This window comes from Schistocerca gregaria, chromosome 11 (assembly GCF_023897955.1).
Source record: "Schistocerca gregaria isolate iqSchGreg1 chromosome 11, iqSchGreg1.2, whole genome shotgun sequence".
NCBI classification, from domain to species: Eukaryota; Metazoa; Arthropoda; class Insecta; order Orthoptera; family Acrididae; genus Schistocerca; species Schistocerca gregaria.
In genome coordinates this window covers 45,095,023-45,116,173 of record NC_064930.1, presented here as the reverse complement: position 1 = coordinate 45,116,173, position 21,151 = coordinate 45,095,023, and the positions used below count along the sequence as shown (strand labels likewise).

At 41.7% G+C, this 21,151-nt stretch overlaps 1 long non-coding RNA gene across 1 annotated transcript in view; it reads left to right on the top strand.

Annotated features, from left to right (window-relative positions):
• LOC126295131 (uncharacterized) overlaps positions 1-21,151 on the top strand; it is a 65,506-nt gene that overhangs the window by 36,101 nt on the left and 8,254 nt on the right. The window contains exon 2 of the long non-coding RNA XR_007552388.1: positions 5,989-6,495. This is a non-coding gene — a long non-coding RNA (uncharacterized LOC126295131). The remainder of the gene's footprint in view (positions 1-5,988; positions 6,496-21,151) is intronic.

Sequence of the window (21,151 nt, the reverse complement as noted above, 5' to 3'; positions counted from 1 at the left end):
TGAATGGCTACAAATAACTGTGAGCAGGGTATATACGACCCGGGAGATCCGGGAAAAACCCGGGAATTTTTTCATCCGGGAGAGAAACGGGAAAAACCAGGGAATTGTTTAGAATTCCGGGAATTTTCCATTCTTTTAGTTTTCAGTTAAATTTTTGTAATTTTGACTGGTAAAAACTAATACTCTAACAAACGATATTACCGTGTGCCGGCATTGCAGAGAATACTGCGGCAACAAAACATGAACGAGAGAAAAAAAAGGAAAGTAAAACTTCAGATGCAAAGGACATGCGCCGTATACAACAACAAAACAGTGATCATACAAGCGTCTGCCAACAGCGAAGTGTGTCAAAGGCTTCAGAAAGACTGTGGAATGCTTTATAAAAACAAATTGCTTCCGATGAGCGTGACGTGACAACTGTTTAACCCTCAAACGCAGTGGTGACTTCTTAGTATCAAAATGGTGTTGTGGGGTGCAAAAGGATACCACTCAATTTTATCTCAGAAAATTAATTTACTTTACTTTCATTAGAAATATTTATTTATAAATTCCTTAATTGCCTATGTTACAACACAAGATTTCAGTTAAACTAAAAAAATCTCTTTAAAAATCACAAAAGGAAAACAAGTTTATGCAACACTACTTAACAGTGAAATGAAATGCAATATAAAAATTCAAACTAGTTTATTGTATCAGAAATAACACGAAACAGTAATAGATTGCTGTGAGATAAATATATAGTGTTCGAAAAATTTGCTGCATGTAATGAACATCAAATACAAATTTGTACAGAGTTTTTCACAAATCGTCAAAAATCACCCGCATTCTCCTCTTTCATATATTCGTACAACATACCTCGTAATATAAAACCCATCGAGTAGCAGCTTAAACTACAACAACGAAATCCAGTATGGCATCTCCTCAGAACTCGATGATGTTGATGATGAAAGTTCCATTCTCCTTGACAGAGCGTAGGGTAACGATGCACTGCCGTACTAGGCCAGGTCCTGGTGGGGGTGGTTTGCAGTTGTTGTGGTCTTCAGCCCTGAGACTGGTTTGAGGCAGCTCTCCATGCTATTCTGTCCTGTGCAAGCCTCTTCATCTCCCAGCACCTACTGCAGCCTACATCCTTCTGAATCTGCTTAGTGTGTTCATCTCTTGGTCTCCCTCTACGGTTTTTACCCTCCACGCTGCCCTCCAATGCTAAATTGGTGATCCCTTGATGCCTCAGAACATGTCCTACCAACCGGTCCCTTCTTCTAGTCAAGTTGTGCCACAAACTTCTCTTCTCCCCAATCCGATTCAATACCTCCTCATCACTTATGTGATCTACCCATTTAATCTTCAGCATCCTTCTGTAGCACCACATTTCAAAAGCTTCTATTCTCTTCTTGTCCAGCCTATTTATTGTCCATGTTTCGATTCCATACATGGCTACACTCCATACAAATACATTCAGAAACGACTTCCTGACACTTAAATCTATACTCGATGTTAACAACTTTCTCTTCTTCAGAAACTCTTACCTTGCCATTGCCAGTCTACATTTTATATCCTCTCTACTTCGACCATCATCAGTTATTTTGCTCCCGAAATAGCAAAACTCCTCTACTACTTTAAGTGTCTCACTTCCTATTCTAATTCCCTCAGCATCACCCGACTTAATTCGACTGCATTCCATTATCCTCGTTTTGCTTTTGTTGATGTTCACCTTATATCCTCCCTTCAAGACACTGTCCATTACGTTCAACTGCGACACAACACACAGTCATCTCGAGGCAAGTAAAAATTCCTGACTCGCCGGGAATCGATCCCGGGACCCCGTGCTTGGGAAGCGAGAACGCTACTGCTCAAGACTCGGTATGAAACGAAAATAGATAAATACCGCTGACGGTCGAAACAACATGTACACTTCATAGTGACGCCACAGGGAGCGATCACCACAATGAGCCTAATGCGTCCCGTAGAAGGAAATGTATACCGATTGATTCGAAGGGAGGGTGACATTTAGAGAAATAATATGCCATGTTTGAACTGAAACATGAGAGAGGGCATTAGTAGTGTGACAGTGCCAAGTTTCAACAAACCCAACACACTTGACGAAAATTTCCATTCATCAAAGTCAGTAGGGTCTATGGGCGACGATAGACAGTGCACGAGCCAAGTCACGTAGCCCACTATAGATTAGAGACAACAAGATATGCGTCATCACATGACTGTGATGCGTAAAGCAAGCGCTGGACAGAGTGACGTCACGTGCCCTCAGTACCGGCAACACCGACTCGAAGGAGGCCTCGGCGCTTGTTCGTGACGTCACGTCAGTTAGGCGCGGCGAACGCCAGGTCTGTTGCAGGCACTCATTCATAATGGTGGTGTCTCCCTCTCTGATACAGGAAAATGTGAAACTACTGGCGGTAGTTGACCAACACACGTCATTCTGAGATATTTCTGCAATCAATTAATTCATTACACTTCTTAACAAACAGTGTAATCCTGAACTTTACCTTATTTGCAAATCGAAGGAAGCTACGTTTGTACTGGGTTGGTTTTACAAGAAACTGTGAACATACTGGTGCTCTTCATTAGGTATCTTGGTTGACTATGCGGTCAGAAGCACTGAATGTTGATGAAATGTCTTGCGATTGTACACGTTGTCAGAGGGGGTGGGGGACAGAAGAAGAGGCAAAAGAGAGATACTTGTTTTATCAATTTTTTTATCTTATTAAGTTTCTTCTTTCAGGTGCTAGAGGGGAATATTTATCTTTTCTAATGTGCATGTTTAAAAAAGTTTAAGCTCAGCAGCATTTTCGATGTATGAAGCTATTTTGTTTCCTGTTCAGAATTCGCCGGCCGCGGTGGTCTCGCGGTTCTAGGCGCGCAGTCCGGAACCGTGCGACTGCTACGGTCGCAGGTTCGAATCCTGCCTCGGGCATGGATGTGTGTGATGTCCTTAGGTTAGTTAGGTTTAAGTAGTTCTAAGTTCTAGGGGACTAATGACCACAGCAGTTGAGTCCCATAGTGTTCAGAGCCATTTGAACCTGTTCAGAATTCCTTTCGTTGAAAACAACTGTAATCTAATGACTGACAACAGTTGGACATTATTTACACATGTAAATTAGTTCGCATTTCCAGTGACGACGTCAAACGAAAATAAATAAATAAAAGAAACGAGTTAATTGTAAGGGGGTTGGGGTAAGTTTCGATAACAAAATGGATCAAGTAAATATAGTTACTTGACTGTAAAAATTCCAAAGCTTGCAATGGGGCAAAGCATTATCTGATATTGATCTACGTTTGTTTCAACAGGTTTCAGTATACAGATCTATGATCTTCATTTGTAGCTTTACGGTAGTAAGGAAATCTTTCTGTTAAATAAAACTGCGGAATCCAAAAGAATGCCAAACATTTTGTCCAAAAATAAGAGATGTATAGTGATAAGCACGGGAGGCGTTTCTGCCTGCAACAGACGTGGCATTGGCCGTGCGTAGCTGACGTGACGTCACCAGCAAGGGCCAAGGCCTTCCTTTGAGTCGGTTGTTGTACCGGTCATCGGCGGCAGACGAGCTGGAGGTGTGGGGGGCTATCGCTGCCTACACTGAGAGTCCAGCGACTGACGGCTGCTTTGTGTGCTCAGCTTACTTCGTGACGTCACTCCTCCCTGACTCTGGGGTGAGCAGAGGTGCTGCAGGGGCCGCTCCACAGCTCCTTCACGATGCGAGCAGTTTTGCCGTATTGCAGTGACAGACGATAATCCCGCCTCAAACGTCGAATACCGACACAAGCGGGGAAACTATAATTGGCTACTCGTATAGTGTAACATGCAGTGTAAAAGCTATGTGGCGAAGTGGAAATAACGCGCGGTAGATTATCCACCATAGCTGGTGCTGCACCAGCTCACAGTAGCGTGGTTTATAGGCGGTTTCCCACATTCGTTTACGTTAATGTTGGTCTGGTTCTTGATTGTCACTGCACAAAATACGGAACACAAAAAGTGAAAATACGATGACACACAGAACAAAGTGTACTGGATCAACAGACACGAGGCACACGTCTCTGCTCCATTAGGTATCAGACGATTGTTTGAGATTAACTCGAAGAAGAACGTGTTGAGATATTGTGATCGCTTGTCATGATGGAGAGTATGAGGAAGAAAATTTAACCAAGGGAAGTGTGTCTTGCAATACCGGACAATGAGGCTGTCAGGCACAGATCATCAGTGTTAAACACATTAGTGAGAAAGTATGAAATATAGAGACATGATGCGTGTAGTTAGTATCAGCTATTTGCGCTGCTGGTTCAAATGGCTCTGAGCACTATGGGACTTCTGAGGTCATCTCAGTCCCCTAGAACTACTTAAACCTAACTAACCTAAGGACATCACACACATCCATGCCCGAGGCAGGATTCGGACCTGCCACCATAGTGGTCGCGCGGTTCGAGACTGTAGTGCCTAGAACCGCTCGGCCACTCCGGTCGGTTGCGCTGCTGGTTTCAATGACTACCGTGACCACCTAATATAGAAACAACATAAACTGGTTGTGGAGTGTAATTGACAATTTGATCCGCTGGAATCGGAACTTGCAACTGAGAAATAAGATAAATGAGAACCATGCCTGTTTTCAATCGTCTCTTACGTTTTTGGTTTCGACATCAGTTACAAAATTATAACACATGTCTCAGCTTATTGAAAGACACATTCTTTAAGAGTTGCTGAACAGTCCACCAATTTGTGGTTTGGTTTTGTCTTGTTAGAATCTGCCTGAAATGTTGAGGAGGATTTGTAGTCTGAGTGTGCAGGTACACTGTGGCAGCTTTTGCTATTAAGTCACCCCAAACTTTAGTAGCAGATCATCTCTGCATTGTGTGAAGCAGCTCCTGCAAGACACGCAGAATTACTGTTAACGGGGGTTGGACATCAAACGGGCCGATGTGGAGCAGGAGAGGCACCACAGGACATTTTATTTTCTGCTGTCTATACTTTTATAAATAAATTCATAAAACTCTGTCATCATGACCAGCAAGAATTCAGGATTCACACTCATAGCAGTGGATGTGCAGAAACATAACAAAATACGTTTTTTTAGATATGAAATTTCATCATTTTTTCACATACTGTTGGCTGCATTTGTTGCTACAGGTACTTTTTTGTTCACAAGTAACAGAGATTCTTTGATGAATTTTGCACAGCATATGAACCATACTTACAGGTTAATGAAACTCTAAAATCTTTCATATCTATTAAAAAACTGTGGTAAAAATTGAGATAATTAACTACAAAATTCGGTTTTTTTCTAAACATAAAGTTTAAAACATAACAGCTCATTCATTTTTTCATAAATCAGGTAGATTCTAGAGTTTCAGACACCTGTAAGTATGGTTGGTATGCTGTGCAAAATCCATCGAACAGTCTCTCTTACTTACGAAGAAAAGTGTACCTATAGCAACAAATGCAGCCAATAGTAAGTGAAAAAGTGATGAAATTTCTCATGTAAAATAAAAATTATTTTGTTATGTATTTGAACTTCCGCTGCTGCGAGTATGAATCCTGAATCCTTCCCGGTCATGCTGACAAAGTTTTATGAATTTACTTGTAAAAGTATAGACAGTGGAAATTAAAATGTCCTGTGGTGCCTCTCCTGCTCCAAGTCGGCCCGTTTGACGTCCTACCCCCTTAAGAGCGAGTAATACAGATTTCAGGCATCAAGTATAATAGGTTTTGTACAAAACTGGAGAGGTTGGGATGGTTACTATCTCCATTTCGAAAGGCATCATGATCGAGCAACATTACTCTGTAGACAGAAAGACATACTGTCCAAAACCACAGTGCCGCAACGGTATGGGTAATCTTGAAAAGACTGGATATCATGACATTGTAATGTATTTATGATGGACAACATTTACCAGGTGTCATTTCATACAGGTCAACTTGTGCATTGTACAAGACTTGAGAGTGTTGTATAAGGTTGGCACAGTAACTCTGTGTTTCAGAATCATCCAAGACGTCACTAATCAGTAAGGATCAAGAGACCGCAGCCGCGGACGTGGGTGCCCTGCCAGACGGCGGGGTCTGCGCCCTGGCGATGTCGGTGGCTGGGGTATGTGGCTGGTGGCACACGGGGCCGTCTCGGCAGACAGGAGTCCCACGTTCGAACCTATCCTGAGGCAGCTGCTGGGCTACGTGTACACCGTCCAGGCCCGCCAGCTGCCTGGTGTGGTCCCCCAAGTGCTGGCAGCAGCTGACAAGTACAGCTGGTTGGCCCTGGAGGCTGTGTGTGAGCAGCAGGTGGCCGCATAGCCGGCAGTGGAGACTGCGTTGGATGTAGCTCTACTTGCGCCGAGGCTCTCGTGCCCCGTCCTCGCTGTGCTTGCTGTCCCCTTCGTACAGGACCACTCTGAGGTGATGGCCACCCAGAGCTGGGCAGACTCTGTGCTCAAGTACCCAAAAGATGTCACTGATGTGAGCCGTCTGCTCGGAGAGCCACCAGCAGATGCCTGGTAAGACTTCTCAGTTCAGCAGCAATGTGTTGTCTCTCTCTCTCTCTCTCTGTGTGTGTGTGTGTGTGTGTGTGTGTGTGTGTGTGTGTGTGTGTGTTTGTGTGTGTGTGTGTGGAGAGAGAGAGAGAGAGAGATTCAGGTACTACAATATTTGCTCCCCCCCCCCCCCCCACTCCCTACCTCCCCCCCACTCCTCCCAACATCCCCCCACCCCCACCCCCTAGATAGTGTTGGATGTTCCGTTCGGCTTTTCGCAGATGATGCTGTAGTATACAGAGAAGTTGCAGCATTAGAAAATTGTAGCGAAATGCAGGAAGGTCTGCAGCGGATAGGCACTTGGTGCAGGGAGTAGCAACTGACCCTTAACATAGACAAATGTAATGTATTGCGAACACATAGAAAGAAGGAGCCTTTGTTGTATCATTATATGATAGCGAAACAAACACTGGTAGCAGTTACTTCTGTAAAATATCAGGGAGTATGCGTGCGGAACGATTTGAAGTGGACTGATCATATAAAATTAATTGTTGGTAAGGCGGGTGCCAGGTTGAGATTCATTGGGAGAGTCCTTAGAAAATGTAGTCCGTCGACAAAGGAGGTGGCTTACAAAACACTCGTTCGACCTATACTTGAGTATTGCTCGTCAGTGTGGGATCGGTACCAGGTCGGGTTGACGGATGAGATAGAGAAGATCCAAAGAAGTGCGGCGTGTTTTGTCACAGGGTTATTTGGTAAGCGTGATAGCGTTACGGACATGTTTAGCAAACTCGAGTGGCAGACTCTGCAAGACAGACGCTCTGTATTGCAGTGTAGCTTGCTGTCCAGGTTTGCAGAGGGTGCGTGTCTGGATGAGGTACCGAATATATTCCTTCCTCATACTTGTACCTCCCGAGGAGATCACGAATGTAATATTAGAGAGATTTGAGCGCGCACGGTAGGTTTGCAGCAGTCGTTCTTCCCACGAAGCATACGTGACTGGAACAGAAAAAGGAGGTAATACAGTGGCACGTAAAGTGCCCTCCACCACATACCGTTGGGTGGCTTGCTGAGTATAAGTGCATGATGTAGATGTATAACGAAAGAAAGTTCTGAAGCATATCGAGATTTGTGCTTCCTGTAACAGTATTCTGAGGAAAGAAAAACTGACCACACACTTTTCCCGTGGAAGCCTCACAAAACACAGTCTACATAGAGTTTCACAGCCGTAAGTGCACACAGTGACAGTAAATAATGTTATCATCTACTCTTATCATACTTCACACAACAGACTGATTGTGTGGTTTCACAACTGACGCCGTAAATTGTTGTGTGGCATAGCAGGGATGGGGAAACGGCCACAGGATGCTGAGCACAGAAAAAGTGCTGTGGTAGGAATACTCTCCTCGTGCCATAACTACCGCTCTTAGGAGTGAAAGGAGGCTGCCTCGCTGTCGTAGTTTTACGGTGTGAGCCACTGCAAGCATTCCTGTGGACACGAATCAGGCCGTTCTGCCGGCACTGGGGTGGTGAGTTCGCCACTAGAGAAGAGCAGTCAACTATCTCGCTACTAAACAAGTGCCAGTCTCTTAAGTGAATGCATGTTTTCCGGGCGAATTGCACTGGTCAACTCTTTTCGGGAAACTGACCCAAAGTAGGTGGCTTACGAAACACTCGTTCGACCTATACTGGAGTACTGCTCATCAGTGTGGGATCCATACCAGGACGGGTTGACAGCGGAGATAGAGAAGATCCAAAGAAGAGCGGCGCGTTTTGTCACACGGTCATTTGGTAAGCGTGATAGCGTTACGGAGACGTTTAGCAAACTCAAGTGGCAGACTCTGCAAGAGAGGCGCTCTGCATCGTGGTGTAGCTTGCTGTCCAGGTTTGGAGAGGGTGCGTTTCTGGATGAGGTATCGAATATATTGCTTGCCCCTACTTGTACCTCCCGAGGAGATCACGACTCTAATATTAGAGAGATTTGAGAGCGCACGGAGGCTTTCAGACAGTCGTTCTTCTCGCGAACCATATTTGCTGGAACAGGAAAGGGAGGTAATGACAGTGGGTTGTAAAGTGCTCTCCGCCACACACCGTTGGGTGACTTGCGTAGTATAAATGTAGATGTATCTGTGCTGTACAGTACTCCTTCATTTATTGCCATTTGCTGATAGCTCACAATACTGTCATTGTCTTTTCAAGACAGGCTCCAAATTGAACTGTTTTTGGTAGCAGTTACGTTAACTAAATAAATCACGAAGAGGCCCATCTCAATATTTAAGCAGTCTATCCTCATTTGCAGTGATTTGTTTTGGTATAACACACGCGTGCAATGCATTTCGGCGTGAAGCCTCCGACCAAAGGATACACTGACAGTGAATCTAGCAAGTGAGGCCACTACTGTTGGCACCAAAGGGAAACAGTGACGTGTGCAGTTTGTAGCCAGCCAGGCGAATGCTTGTGTCTCGGCGTACGGCCACGTCACAAAGAGAAGCCTTCAGGTGTTTGCTACCACTGCTGCCGCTGACAGTATGATAGCTATAGATTGCGTCATGCTGCATAAAAACAACCGCTGTCATTTTGAGTTACTCACATTTCGTCGAAGTACAATAGGAAATAAACAATTACCGCTGTTCTTTGTTGCAAAAAAGCAGTTAGTGAGAATGATACAAACACCTTTCCTTGCTATCGCCTGAATTAGGAGGCTTTTTGCTTGTTCGGTTTAATTAATTAATACAATATGAAGCACTTGGTTTAAAGAATGCTTTTTCCAAAGTTTCTATAAAAGAAATTCTTGAAGACACTCATCCCTGCTCTGCACTGCAGTCGAGCTCTGGCAACGTCGTTCTCTGTTCATTGGCTGACTGTGTTTTGTGTCGTCAGATGTGCATGACGAACCTAAACTCGGCTGCCGTCATAAATGACGCACACTTTAGTAGACTTCTATTGACCAGGAATCTCTCTTTTGCCAGCACTAGTCTGTGTTTGACATCCTCCTTGCTCGGTTTGTCATTGGTTACTTCGCTGCCTAGGTAGCATAATACCTTAAACTTCATCTACTTTTTGATCATCAATCCTGATGTTAACTTTCAAGCTGTTCTCATTTCTGCTCCTTCTGATTGCTTTTGGTTTTTCTTTGTTTTACTCTGTCTATATTCTTTACTCATTAGACTTAATTCCATTCAACAAACCCTGTAATTCTTCACTTTCACTGAGAAAAGCAACGTCATGAGTGGCTCTTATCATTGACATCATTTCACCTTGTATTTTAATTCCACTCTTGAAATTTTCCTTCATTTCCGTCATCACTGCTTCAATGTATAGATTGAACATTAGGGTCTGAGCACTTTGTTCCTGGTCTTCTGTTCCTCTTGTATGCTCTTGGCTTTGTGTACCTGTTGTATATTACCTGTGTTTCTCTATAACTTATTCCCATTTTTCTCAGAATTTCGAACATATTGCACCATTTTACACTGTTGAACGCTTTGTCCAGGTCCACAAATCCTACAAATGTGTGTTCATTTTTCTTCATCCTTGCTTTCATTATCAACTGCGATGTCAGAACTGCCTCTCTCGTTCCCCCATCTTCCCGAGAGGCAAACTGATTGTCACGTAATGGAACTTCTGTTTTTATTCCTATTTTTCTGCATATCATTCTTGTCACCAACTCGGATTGATGAGCTGTTAAGTTGATTTTGTAATAATTCTCACACTTTTCAGCTCTTGCAACCTTCAGAACTGTGTAGATATTTTTCTCAAAGTCAGATGGTATATCATCAGACTTAAGAATTGTACGCACCAAAGTGAATATATCTTTTTGTTTCCATGTCCCCCAATTAATTTAGAAATTCTGATGGAATGTTATCTATCTGTTATGCCAATGAGGTAGACACCAGCATTGATCTGAGTATCGTCTTTGAACGAAGCTAAACATTATCTTTGTTCAGTTCCGCCAAGTCAGTTCTTTGTAAGCCTTTAATGTGTTTAGGTGAATAAACGTACTACTGCAAAATGGGTGGGTTGTTTGGTGTAACCGATCCGAACTTCTCCCTCATATCCATTCTACCTTATTTGATCATGAATTTTTCAAAGCTCTTTTAAATTCTAATTCCAGTACTGCATCAACTATTTCTTCCATACCCTGAATCATGTGGTTGGACAAGTCTTCTCCATCAGAGAGGTTTCCAGTGTACTCTTTCCACCTATACTCTGACTCCTCTGTGTTTAACAGTGGAATTAACATTTAACTTGTAATGTTACCACCCTCACTTTTAATTTCACTGAAGGTTGCTTTGACTTTTCTACATGCGGTGTTACTCCTTCCGACAGTCATTTCTTTTACAATTTCTTGACATTTTTCTTGTGGGCATGTTGCCTCAGCTTCTCTGCCCTTCCTATTTATTTTATTCCTAAGTGACTTATGTTTCTCTATTCCAGAATTTCCCAGAACCTTTTTGTACTTCCTTGTTCCATTTGATCAACTGAAGTATTTCTTCTGTTATCCATTGTTTCTTCACAGTTAGCTCTCTGTCCCTATCTTTTTCTTTCCAACTTCTATTATTGTCGGTTTAGAGATGTCCATTCCTTTTCAACTGAACTACCTATTGAGCTGTTCATTATAGCAAATCTATAGCCTCAGGGAACTTCAAGCTCATCCCTTCATTCCTTTGTGCAACCACATTCCACTTCTTCGTGCATTTATTGTTAATAACTCGCCTCAAAACTTTAGCCTACTCTTTATTACTACTAAATTGTGATCTGGGTGTATATCAGCTCCTGGGTATGCCTTACAGTTCATTACCTGATTTCGGAATGTCTGCTTGATGATGATGTAATATAACTCAATCATACCATATTTTGGTCCTTTTATACCTCCATCCCTAGTGAGTTTGAACAGAGTATTCACTATCACTAGCTGAAATTTGTTGTAGAACACAACTAATCTTTCTCTCATTCCGTGTCTCAAGTCAATATTCTTGTGTAATCCCTTCTTCTGCTCCTTGCCTGCAACTCAATTTCTGTCCCCCTGTGACCAGATCAATAACCTCATACTTTTTCTGTCTCTTCGTCTGCAATTTGTGACATCAGCATGTATACCTGAACTATCATTGTTGATGTTGGTTTGCAGTTGATCCACAAGAGAATAACCCTATCACTGAACTATTCTCACCTGACCAGAAATCATTTCCTTTCCACTTAACTGTCCCCCACTATGGTTACATACTTTCTCAGTATTTCCCTTTCCTTGTTTTATAGCTTCTGTGCCACAGTCAGACTCCTTACATTGCACATTCAGACTTACAGAACATTTTCCTTTCATTGCTTACTCAATCTGTTTGTCACAGTCACGTCCCCTTTTACAGTCCCTTAGCAGATATTTGAATTACAAGCCACACGTCACGATGATGCACATTATGTGTCTTTAATGCAGTGTTGTCCATTGCTTCTACATCTGTTGGTCATTGCCAATTCTTCCTCCTTTAGGAGCAGTTTCCAATCCCAAGGGAAAGATAGCCCCCTGAACCTCTATCCACTCCTCCACACTCCTACCAGGCTGTTGGCTGAATGAGGGTAACTTCTCATACCAGAAGTCTTTAGCCACAAATGGTGATGATTTTTATTCAAAATTTGAGCTGTGAAGAGTTTCAAACCTGGGACTAAGTATGTTTCTGATTACAAATAAAAGACCGTACCCTTAGACCAAAGGCTCGAAAGAGGAGAGTATGACTCCTGGCCAGATACCCAATAAAGCATGTGCTGTGAGCACAAGAGCTTTTCATACACACCGTGAGCAAACACAAAGAGAATAATCCACTCAATGCTGTGCCGTACAGTTACATTTTCTTCTCGTCTCTGTTCTGCCATCACCCAGAATATGTTCCATGCGTTACCTTTTACAAAATACTCAGAAAAGATATATACTGTCTTTTGTGTGTGTGTGTGTGTGTGTAACTTGAGGTTGTCCAGCGATTATATTTGCTATTCATCTATTGGTGTCTCATATATCTTCCACAATGTCAGTACTGTGGCACATTTAGATACAACTAACATTTTGGTCATTCCATGTTAAGTGGCCTAAATTTAGAAAAGCTCCCCACTTGACCATCTCCAATTTTGATGAAGTTTTTACAGGATGTACATATAGATCTTACTGCCAAATTACAGCTTCATAAGTAGTATGGCGGGGCCGCGAGCCACCTTTTCCTAAAGGCTCATTTTTTAACATTGCGACTGAAATGAATATAAATGATCAACTTTGTTTTACTATTGTTCAGGATATAAGAGACCTGTTGTGCTGAAACTTTGTGATCCTGTTCAACTTTTTGGGTACAGTATCTTAGCAGTAAAACGAAAGGTCAAACTGTGGTAAATTCATCATAGTGTGTTATTGAAGTGGTTCATAAATCTTGTCGTGCCAAATTTTGACTATACTTTATTGCCTTGCATCTACTGAAAGAATAACTTTCTTAAGCTGAAACTTAAGGTATCTGCAACCTGTTGGCATGTCATAAAGCTCCACAAGTGGCATCCAGATTGCTCAAATAATAACTGAGTTATCGAAGTTCAAAGTGTGCTAAAAATTTAATAAGTCAATTTTGGCTCTCTTTCAAAAGGTCATATCTCAAAAGGGCTCACTCAAATTTGATTTTTTCTTGGCGCCATTGAAAAGAGCTCGCCTTTTCTGACCATAAAAAGCTCTTTTTATTTTGGAGAACTAATAAACTTATACTTTCATTCCATTACATTTCTCGGCATTGCAACTTAAATGAATAAATGATCAACTTTCACTTACCATTACTTCGGATCTAAGAGACCTGTCGTACTGAAACTTTGTGATCCTGTTTAACTTTTTGGGAACAATATCTTGGCTGTAAAACAAAAGGTCAAACTATAGTAAATTAAAAATCGTAGTGCGGTATCAAAGTGGCCCATAAATCTTGTAGTGCCAAATTAACTTACATTTGTATTACATTAAAATATATACATATATATGCCAGTTGTACTCTTTATAATTCCCAAGCCAAATATTTCGGTTCTTATTCATGCATTTGCTGAAATTTGTTACTAATAGCAATTACAGTTGATTCTAACAAGCTATAATGTCAGCCCATTCTTGTTGCTGATGGAGCTGGAATGACAGAAATAATGTGTTGGTTTCAAATCCAACAAACATCCTGCCTAGCTGGCCAATAGAATGAATGTGCAGGTCCATTGGGGGTGCATGAAACTGACTAAAACATCATTTTCTTCTTCTGAAACTTAAGACACATTTCCAATCCATCATTTTCCATCGTATATACAGGCAATATATTGGCCCGGTTGTTAGGCTGTAATGTTTCTGAATGAAACTTGCTTGACTTGGGTTAACATTTGCTACAAAAAAAAATTGTATCATTTGATACTCTTCTAATACAAACTTGCTTTTCATTTCATGGCACAAAATGGTGATTCTCTCTTGTTACTGGCACTACACAGCCATTTTTGAACCTTGCTTTCTGATCAGTTTTTAATGTTAAAATTTCCTCTCTGAAACACCAAATTCTTGCATTTTCTCTTTTACAGTCCAAGTTTGTGGTACTAATGCCAGTATTTACAGTTTTTCAGACAGCAGTGAAAATGGCAACTTCTCTTTCAATTCTTTAATTAGCTGCTTATAATCTTCACAATTGGGACATGTCTTGCTTGTACTAGGTGTTTGAAGATCTTTTGGGGTGAATCCTCCAGCAGCAAAAATGTTATTCACAATTGCCTTTTGAGCTTCGCTTATTTTTCATTTTGCATAACCGTGCACATCCATTTTTGTTACTCTCTGGAACTTTAGAGGGAAGAGCCCCCACCCCCTCATAGCAGTTAGACTTGAATCGATTGATACTTCTGGATATGCTGTTTCCAGATTGACAATAGGTAAACCCTTTTCAACAGAATGGTTCTTTGGACCGAAAGGATTACAACAAGATCTCTGTAGATAGTCATATTTGACCACAAGTATTGCTTTGTAATGAAAGAATATTGTGCATTTTCAATAAGACTTCTTTATTAATTCCTGTTGCTCTACTGAAAATTCTTTGATTGGAATGAAGCCTTGTTAATGTGTGTGTGTTTTCAGATGACATGCAGAATTATCTGCAAGGCCAATGACACATGGTACTCAAACCTCGTTGATATCCATTACACTACAGTTAAATTTATGCTTCCAGTTGCCATTTGTTTCAATATTAGATAAAGTAGAAGTGGTGTATATTTCAACTGAAAAATATTAAACAATCATAGCTAATGAGAATACAACAGGAAAAAACTAAATAATCTGCTAAACATTTCTGAAGAGTCACCCCTTACCTTGAAATAATTTTTAATAACTGAAAAAAGATGTTTATCCAGTAATGACAATACGCATTACATCATTTAAAAAGGCACACACAACATCTGAACACTCTTCACTACACAATAGTGTGCTTCAGACTGATTGTTGAAGAATGTTATCAAACTCCATTGTTGACACTAACTATTGTTGATGCTAAACTGGTCTGCCTCCAAAATAAAAACAACTTTTTCTGATCAGACAAGGTGATCTCAGATAACTCAGTTATTATTTGAGCAATCTGGATGCCACTTGGAGCTTTGTGACATGCTGACAGGTTGCAGATAACTAAAGTATCAGCCTTGGAAAATTATTATCTCAGTAGATACAAGGCAATAAAGTATAGTCAAAATTTGGCATGACATGATTTATGAGCTACTTTGATAGCACACTATGAAGAATTTGCCATAGTTTGCTCTTTTGTTTTACAGCTGAGATACTGTACCCAAATATTTGAACAGGATCACAAAGTTTCAGCACTACATGTCTCTTATATCCTGAACAATGGTAAAACAAAGTCAATCATTTAATCATTTCTGTCACAATGTCAAAAAACGAGCCTTTATGGAGAGGTGGCTGGTGGCCCACCATACCACTTACGAAGCTGTGATTTGGCAGGGCTTCATGTAAGTTCTATATGTACATCCTGTAAAAATTTCATCGAAATTGGAGATGGTCGAGTGGGGATCCTTGACTTGGAATGACCCATTTGTGACCTCTGTCTATCTGATACATATGCTCCATACAAGCATATTCCTTCCATTTTCAATATATAGGGGAGATGCTGAGTTGCAGATAGGCCCAAGAAAAAATCTCACACAAAAGCTTTTGGCATTAAGGCCTTTGCCAACAACACACACACACACACACACACACACACACACACACACACACACACACACACACACACACACGCACGCAAAATTCACACACACAACTACAGTCTTATCCTTCTCTTTTCAAATTGTTTAAAATATACATGCTATGCTCTTTGTGTCACTTCATGATTGTAAACATTGTCCATGAGGTAACATTGCCTACGCTGCCTAACCCATCTTTCTCATTTAATGGTAGCTCGTATTCTAATCTTCTGAAGATGGAAATTATTCTTTGAAAAACATATCACCACTGCTGTCTTTTCAAGGAGTAAAATTACGGAGACATTACATGCATATATATAGTTCTATTTGCTTTACTCAAAAGCAAATTTTTAATCCATTCTTGCAACTTTTGTAGCATAGCTGTTGTAATTATTGTCCATCTTCTTTATTCCCTCAGATTTCACACATTATTGCACAGTAGTTTTCCACTGTTTGTCTTAATGTCAATTTATCAAACAACTTCTGCATATCCATGAAAGGCCTGACATAGTTTCCATAGTAAGTTGCTACCCCAACTGTGTAGAGTATTTGCTCACCCCCCCTCCCCCCCCCCCCCCTCTCTCTGTTTTTCTGCAGTAATATCATTTACATCTCAAAAACCTCACAACTAAGAGTCGCAGCCAGCTGACTTCAACTGCTTTTAAATTCTGTCCAAAAGTTCTTTTGTCAGTGCAGCAAAATTGTTGGTCCTTACGTTTGGCCTTTGGTTTGGGCTTTATTGTGAACAATTTGTTTGGCATCTCAAGCTATGCTAGTGGTGAATGTGATAGAAGCAGTGCAGAAATAAACTAGTTAATCGGTGAGTCAGTCATGTTAAGTGACCCTTTTATTGTTGGCACTGTATGTTCTGTTGTCGCTGTAAACAGTCCCTCAACGCTAGCGTTTGTAGCAAGCAGCCTGCAGGCCACTGTGTGAACATGCCCGCCCTCTCGTTACCTGCCGGCAGGAGTGGCAAAGCGGTTCTACGCGCTACGGTCCGGAGCTGCGTGACCGCTACGGTCGCAGGTTCGAATCCTGCCTCTGGCATGGATGTGTGTGATGCCCTTAGGTTAGTTAGGTTATACTAGTTCTGAGTTCTAGGGGGCTGATGACCTCAGAAGTTAAGTCCCATAGTGCGGCGCCATTCAAACCATTTTGAACCCATTGGCTCTCTGTGCAGCGCGACAGCCACTAAAAGGAGAAGGGCGACCCCCGGCACTGTCAGCCCCACAGCGACCACAACCAGATTCCTGCTGCAGCTGTGTAAATGTGGCAAATTGCTATGATTTTAAATTGCCTCTCCGTGCTTTGTCAGCAATAACAACAGGCATCAGTTTCGACTCAGTCAGACACTCCTAGCTACTGGCGAAAAAGAATTAATTAATGCCTCTTGGAATTTAGTCAAGAGCAATATGTGTGAGGTTCAATTCCCAGTGAGCACAGATATTTTTGTCATGTATTTCCAAATCACACATGCGCACATTTCGCTGCTGGTAAATGGACTTCAGTGTGTACCTCTGCATCAAGCTGTGGTGTCTTGCTCACCTCTACTAAGTCTGAGCACTTACTGCAGCTTTCCACTGTAGTGTTTGTGTATTTGTGAACGTCAGATGATGCTGATATGAGTCAACTTTGAAGTTCACCCTTAATTGGAACTTTGTTAAATGAGACTTTTATGAATTTAAATCTTTTCTTGAAGGATATGTGAAAATAGGTTGTGATGACATAACTATTATCTGTTTTTGGATTGTGGTATGTTGCGTATGTCAGGTTGATTAATCCCAATCTTTCTGGTGAAATACTCATATCTAGTGGAGGAACCTTTAGATTCAAGCATTCTGACAAACATTTGCGAAGTTCCCCACACTGGTGTTTGCATAAGAACAATAAGGATTTCAGAATCTCAATTCCAAGTTCCGGGTGAGCAAATATAAGCAGTAGTCTCGACTAATGGGAAAGTGCTCAGTAATATTCCAGAAAATGGTCGATCTCAGATAAGTGTCCGGTGCTGAATGGTATCGGACGACTTAAAGTGCAACTGCTAAATTATTGTCACGCATGAAGGCCAACCTAGGTCATAGCTCGCCAGAGTACGTGTGGGTCCAATGTCTACAACGGCTTGTGACCTAGCTGCGGGCTGGTGAAGCTGTTAGACCTTCGGCTAAGTCCTCCATGCCGATGACGTACGTTGTAGCTGTCACTTTACTCGCGGCCAAAGGTCCCCTTGTGATCACTCCTCAGACTGATAATGCTTCTACTGCCGTTACTCTTAGGGAAGTTACTCAAATAGCGGAGGGCATTCCAGCCACAGTCCAACTGTCCGAACTTTCCAAGGAAGCCCTAAATGACCCACTTCTGAATGGTATTCCGACATTGGACGCACTGTCCGTGCAGTGGAATGTCAGTGAAACCGAAGGGAATACTGCAGCAGAAAATTCTGCAAGCTCGCTGAAAAGCCACTCCCCCAGAAAAAACAGAAATGGAGAATTGTGCATAAAGCTGCTGAGAAAATTGTTCCACTGATGTATGAAAAGATTCGACAAGCAGTCTGGATATTAAATGAAGGTTCAGAGGAAAGTTCTAATCATGGTCAGCCTGAATCTGTTCACACATCACCCACTGTTCTCCATAAAAATACTGGAGAATTCTACTGTACAGCCACAGGTGGCATGGTCGGATCTGTGTTTGTGAAGAACTGGGCGGACGAGACCGTGTCAGATGGGGAGATGAAACACCTTCAACCTCCAGTGAAGCAATGCTAAGGATCTGTTACCTCATCCATACCAAGTCACAGGAGGTGGAGATGTATGTGACACTTTTTCTTGACTTTCATACTAATCTCGTATGATGGAAGAATTGAATTTATAAAACATAGTATATTACGAATCCCTCTCAAGGCAGCAGAATCACAGCTTTGAACATCAACTGCATATGCAGCTGTCTAAAATTAAGTAGCTTCAAAGATTTCTGTATGTGGCACACATTTATATTATTTTACAAGTACTTTAAGAAGTAACATACGCTACACTATACACTATGTTGGGCATAGTGCTGTAACTGGAAGTGGAAACGAGTTAGTGACACCGATACTCTCGAAAGAAAATAATGATATTCCTCACAGTGAACAACTCACAAATAATAGAGGGATCGCTTGCAGTGTCTACAACAGCCAGACAATTAACATGTGTGCTCCATCTGGTAGCAGTAAACAAAGCAAGCGAGCGGAGATCTTTTAAATACGAAATTGCCCCCTATTCTGAGTTCATTACAATAATACCATTTTAGCAGGAGATTTGAAATTAGGCCCAAGTCCCAAAGCTCAAGTTCCTAATTTTAGCCCGTGCGCTGAATTAGAATACAAAATTATATAAAGAGTTACATTTAACCAACAAGTTTTTGTACAAAAATGTGACTCACCCTGGTTTATTCCTAATTACTAATTACTTGGCAACTCGCTTGGTTAGGCTATACGTATCCAACAACTTAGAGACTAATGTCCTGCACATAGAAATGTGTTCCACCTGCTGTACTGAGCACGCTGCACTTGTGTGCGCACAACTAATCTGGAGAGACAGGGCACCCACAGTGGCAAATGTTATACGGCAGATTAGCTTCCAGGTGCCGAATGCCACAAGTGTTTCTGCAAAACTTGGCAGAAATGCGGAAGTAAGTTCACACCCTATAATTCTTCTCTGGCCGGGTGGTTAAAATGCGTGAAACTGCAACAATGCAAAATGTTGAACAACTTTATGGGGAAAAAAGCTTCTGGTACAGGAAAACTGCCAGACCTGCACAAAATGGATGCATCTGTCATTGGATATTATGTTCCGATGAAACAAATCAAATTAAAAATTTTTGCTCTGGCGAGAAAACAGTTAGGATTACAAATATGTGCAGGAATGCAGGGTGGTACTTTCTGTGAAAAATCTTATATTTCGTGTCATACGAGAATAGAACAGAGGACACAGAAAAATGACCACAGAACTTAACAGGACTGACAGGGCTGTTTTCACAACACAGAGCAGCACTATAAAGGAAACCTGTGGCCATCTTGCTGACCTAATGTCGGCCAGGGCTGTTAATTGCGAAGCACAAGAACAATTACAAAATCTTCAATGCAGACTCAGCAATGTGTCATCTCACAGTCTTCTAGAGTATATTGATGATGATGATCTGGTATCAACAATTGTGCAGAGTCCCAAAAACAAAGCACTGGGATCTGACAGCCTCCTGGCAGAGTTTTATCAGGTTTTGCTTATGCGGTTGGAATTAAATAGCTCACAGTATGTAATGAACTAATGCATTTGCATGGAAATCTCAAAGGAATTTAGGAAGGAATCGTAGTGCTAGTTACAAAACACCCACAGTGTGTCAATACAAAACATAAGATCAATTACTCTCCTGATTAGTGATTACAAAATTATGGCGTGCATTCTTGTCCGCAGGCTACAAATAGTACTTGAGGTAACCTGTCCATATCAAGCTTGTCTGGATAGAGACAGGTCAGTTATCCAAAGTGTTTGTGAATATAGGGACATCAGAGCTATGGGACGTTTCCTCAGGCTTCCTCAGGCTGCACTGCATTGACACTAGGTTTCGAGAAGGCTTTCGATAGGGTGAGCCAGCAGTGCCTTCTGAAGAGAATGACTGCATTGGATTATCTCTAATGTTTTGTCAGCATCATTGGTAGAGTCTGAAGAACAGCACACCAAAACTCATCATTAATGGTCAGCTAACCAGGCAACTTGCATTCATGAGTTCGGTCTGACAGGGTTGTCCTGTGTCAATGGCTTTGTTTGCCATTGCTGCTTAGCCCCTGCTAGCCACTCAGCAGAAACAGCTACGAGGGCTACATATACACGGCCAAAATGTTGCATGCTAGGCGTACGCAGATGATGTGTGCCTCATGATCACCAATGAAAGTGATGTGGAGAGGGCATTACAGGTAATCAGCAAATATGAACTTACATCACGTGCAAAGCTAAGCATCAATAAATCGTACATCACGAATGTAGAGCATAGAGCATCCTTGCAAAACACAGGAGGCCTCAAGGTGGTCACACATATGCAAATCCTGGGTATTGACTACAGGTCTAATATAAATCACACTATAGCTGCAAATTCTAGGAAAGTTCTTGCCAGTGTGCAGGCTAGCATGAAAGACTTCACGATATCCAAAAGGCAGACTTTGTAAATACACAGATGGTCTCTAAAGTCAACTACGTGGCACAGGTTTTACACATACAAAGTGCAAGCAAGATTTATCTTAGCTTTGGATCATTTTGTATCCAGTGGTAAAATTTTCAAGATATAATTTGACACTTAGAAGCTCTATTAGAAACAGGGGGGATTAAATTTCATTGTGGTTGGGAGAAAGTCACAAGCTTTATGGTTGACATACAAGCTGTGGAAGAAGACACCCACAAGCCTGACTAGGTTAATCTGCCCCCACTGTCTTGAATTC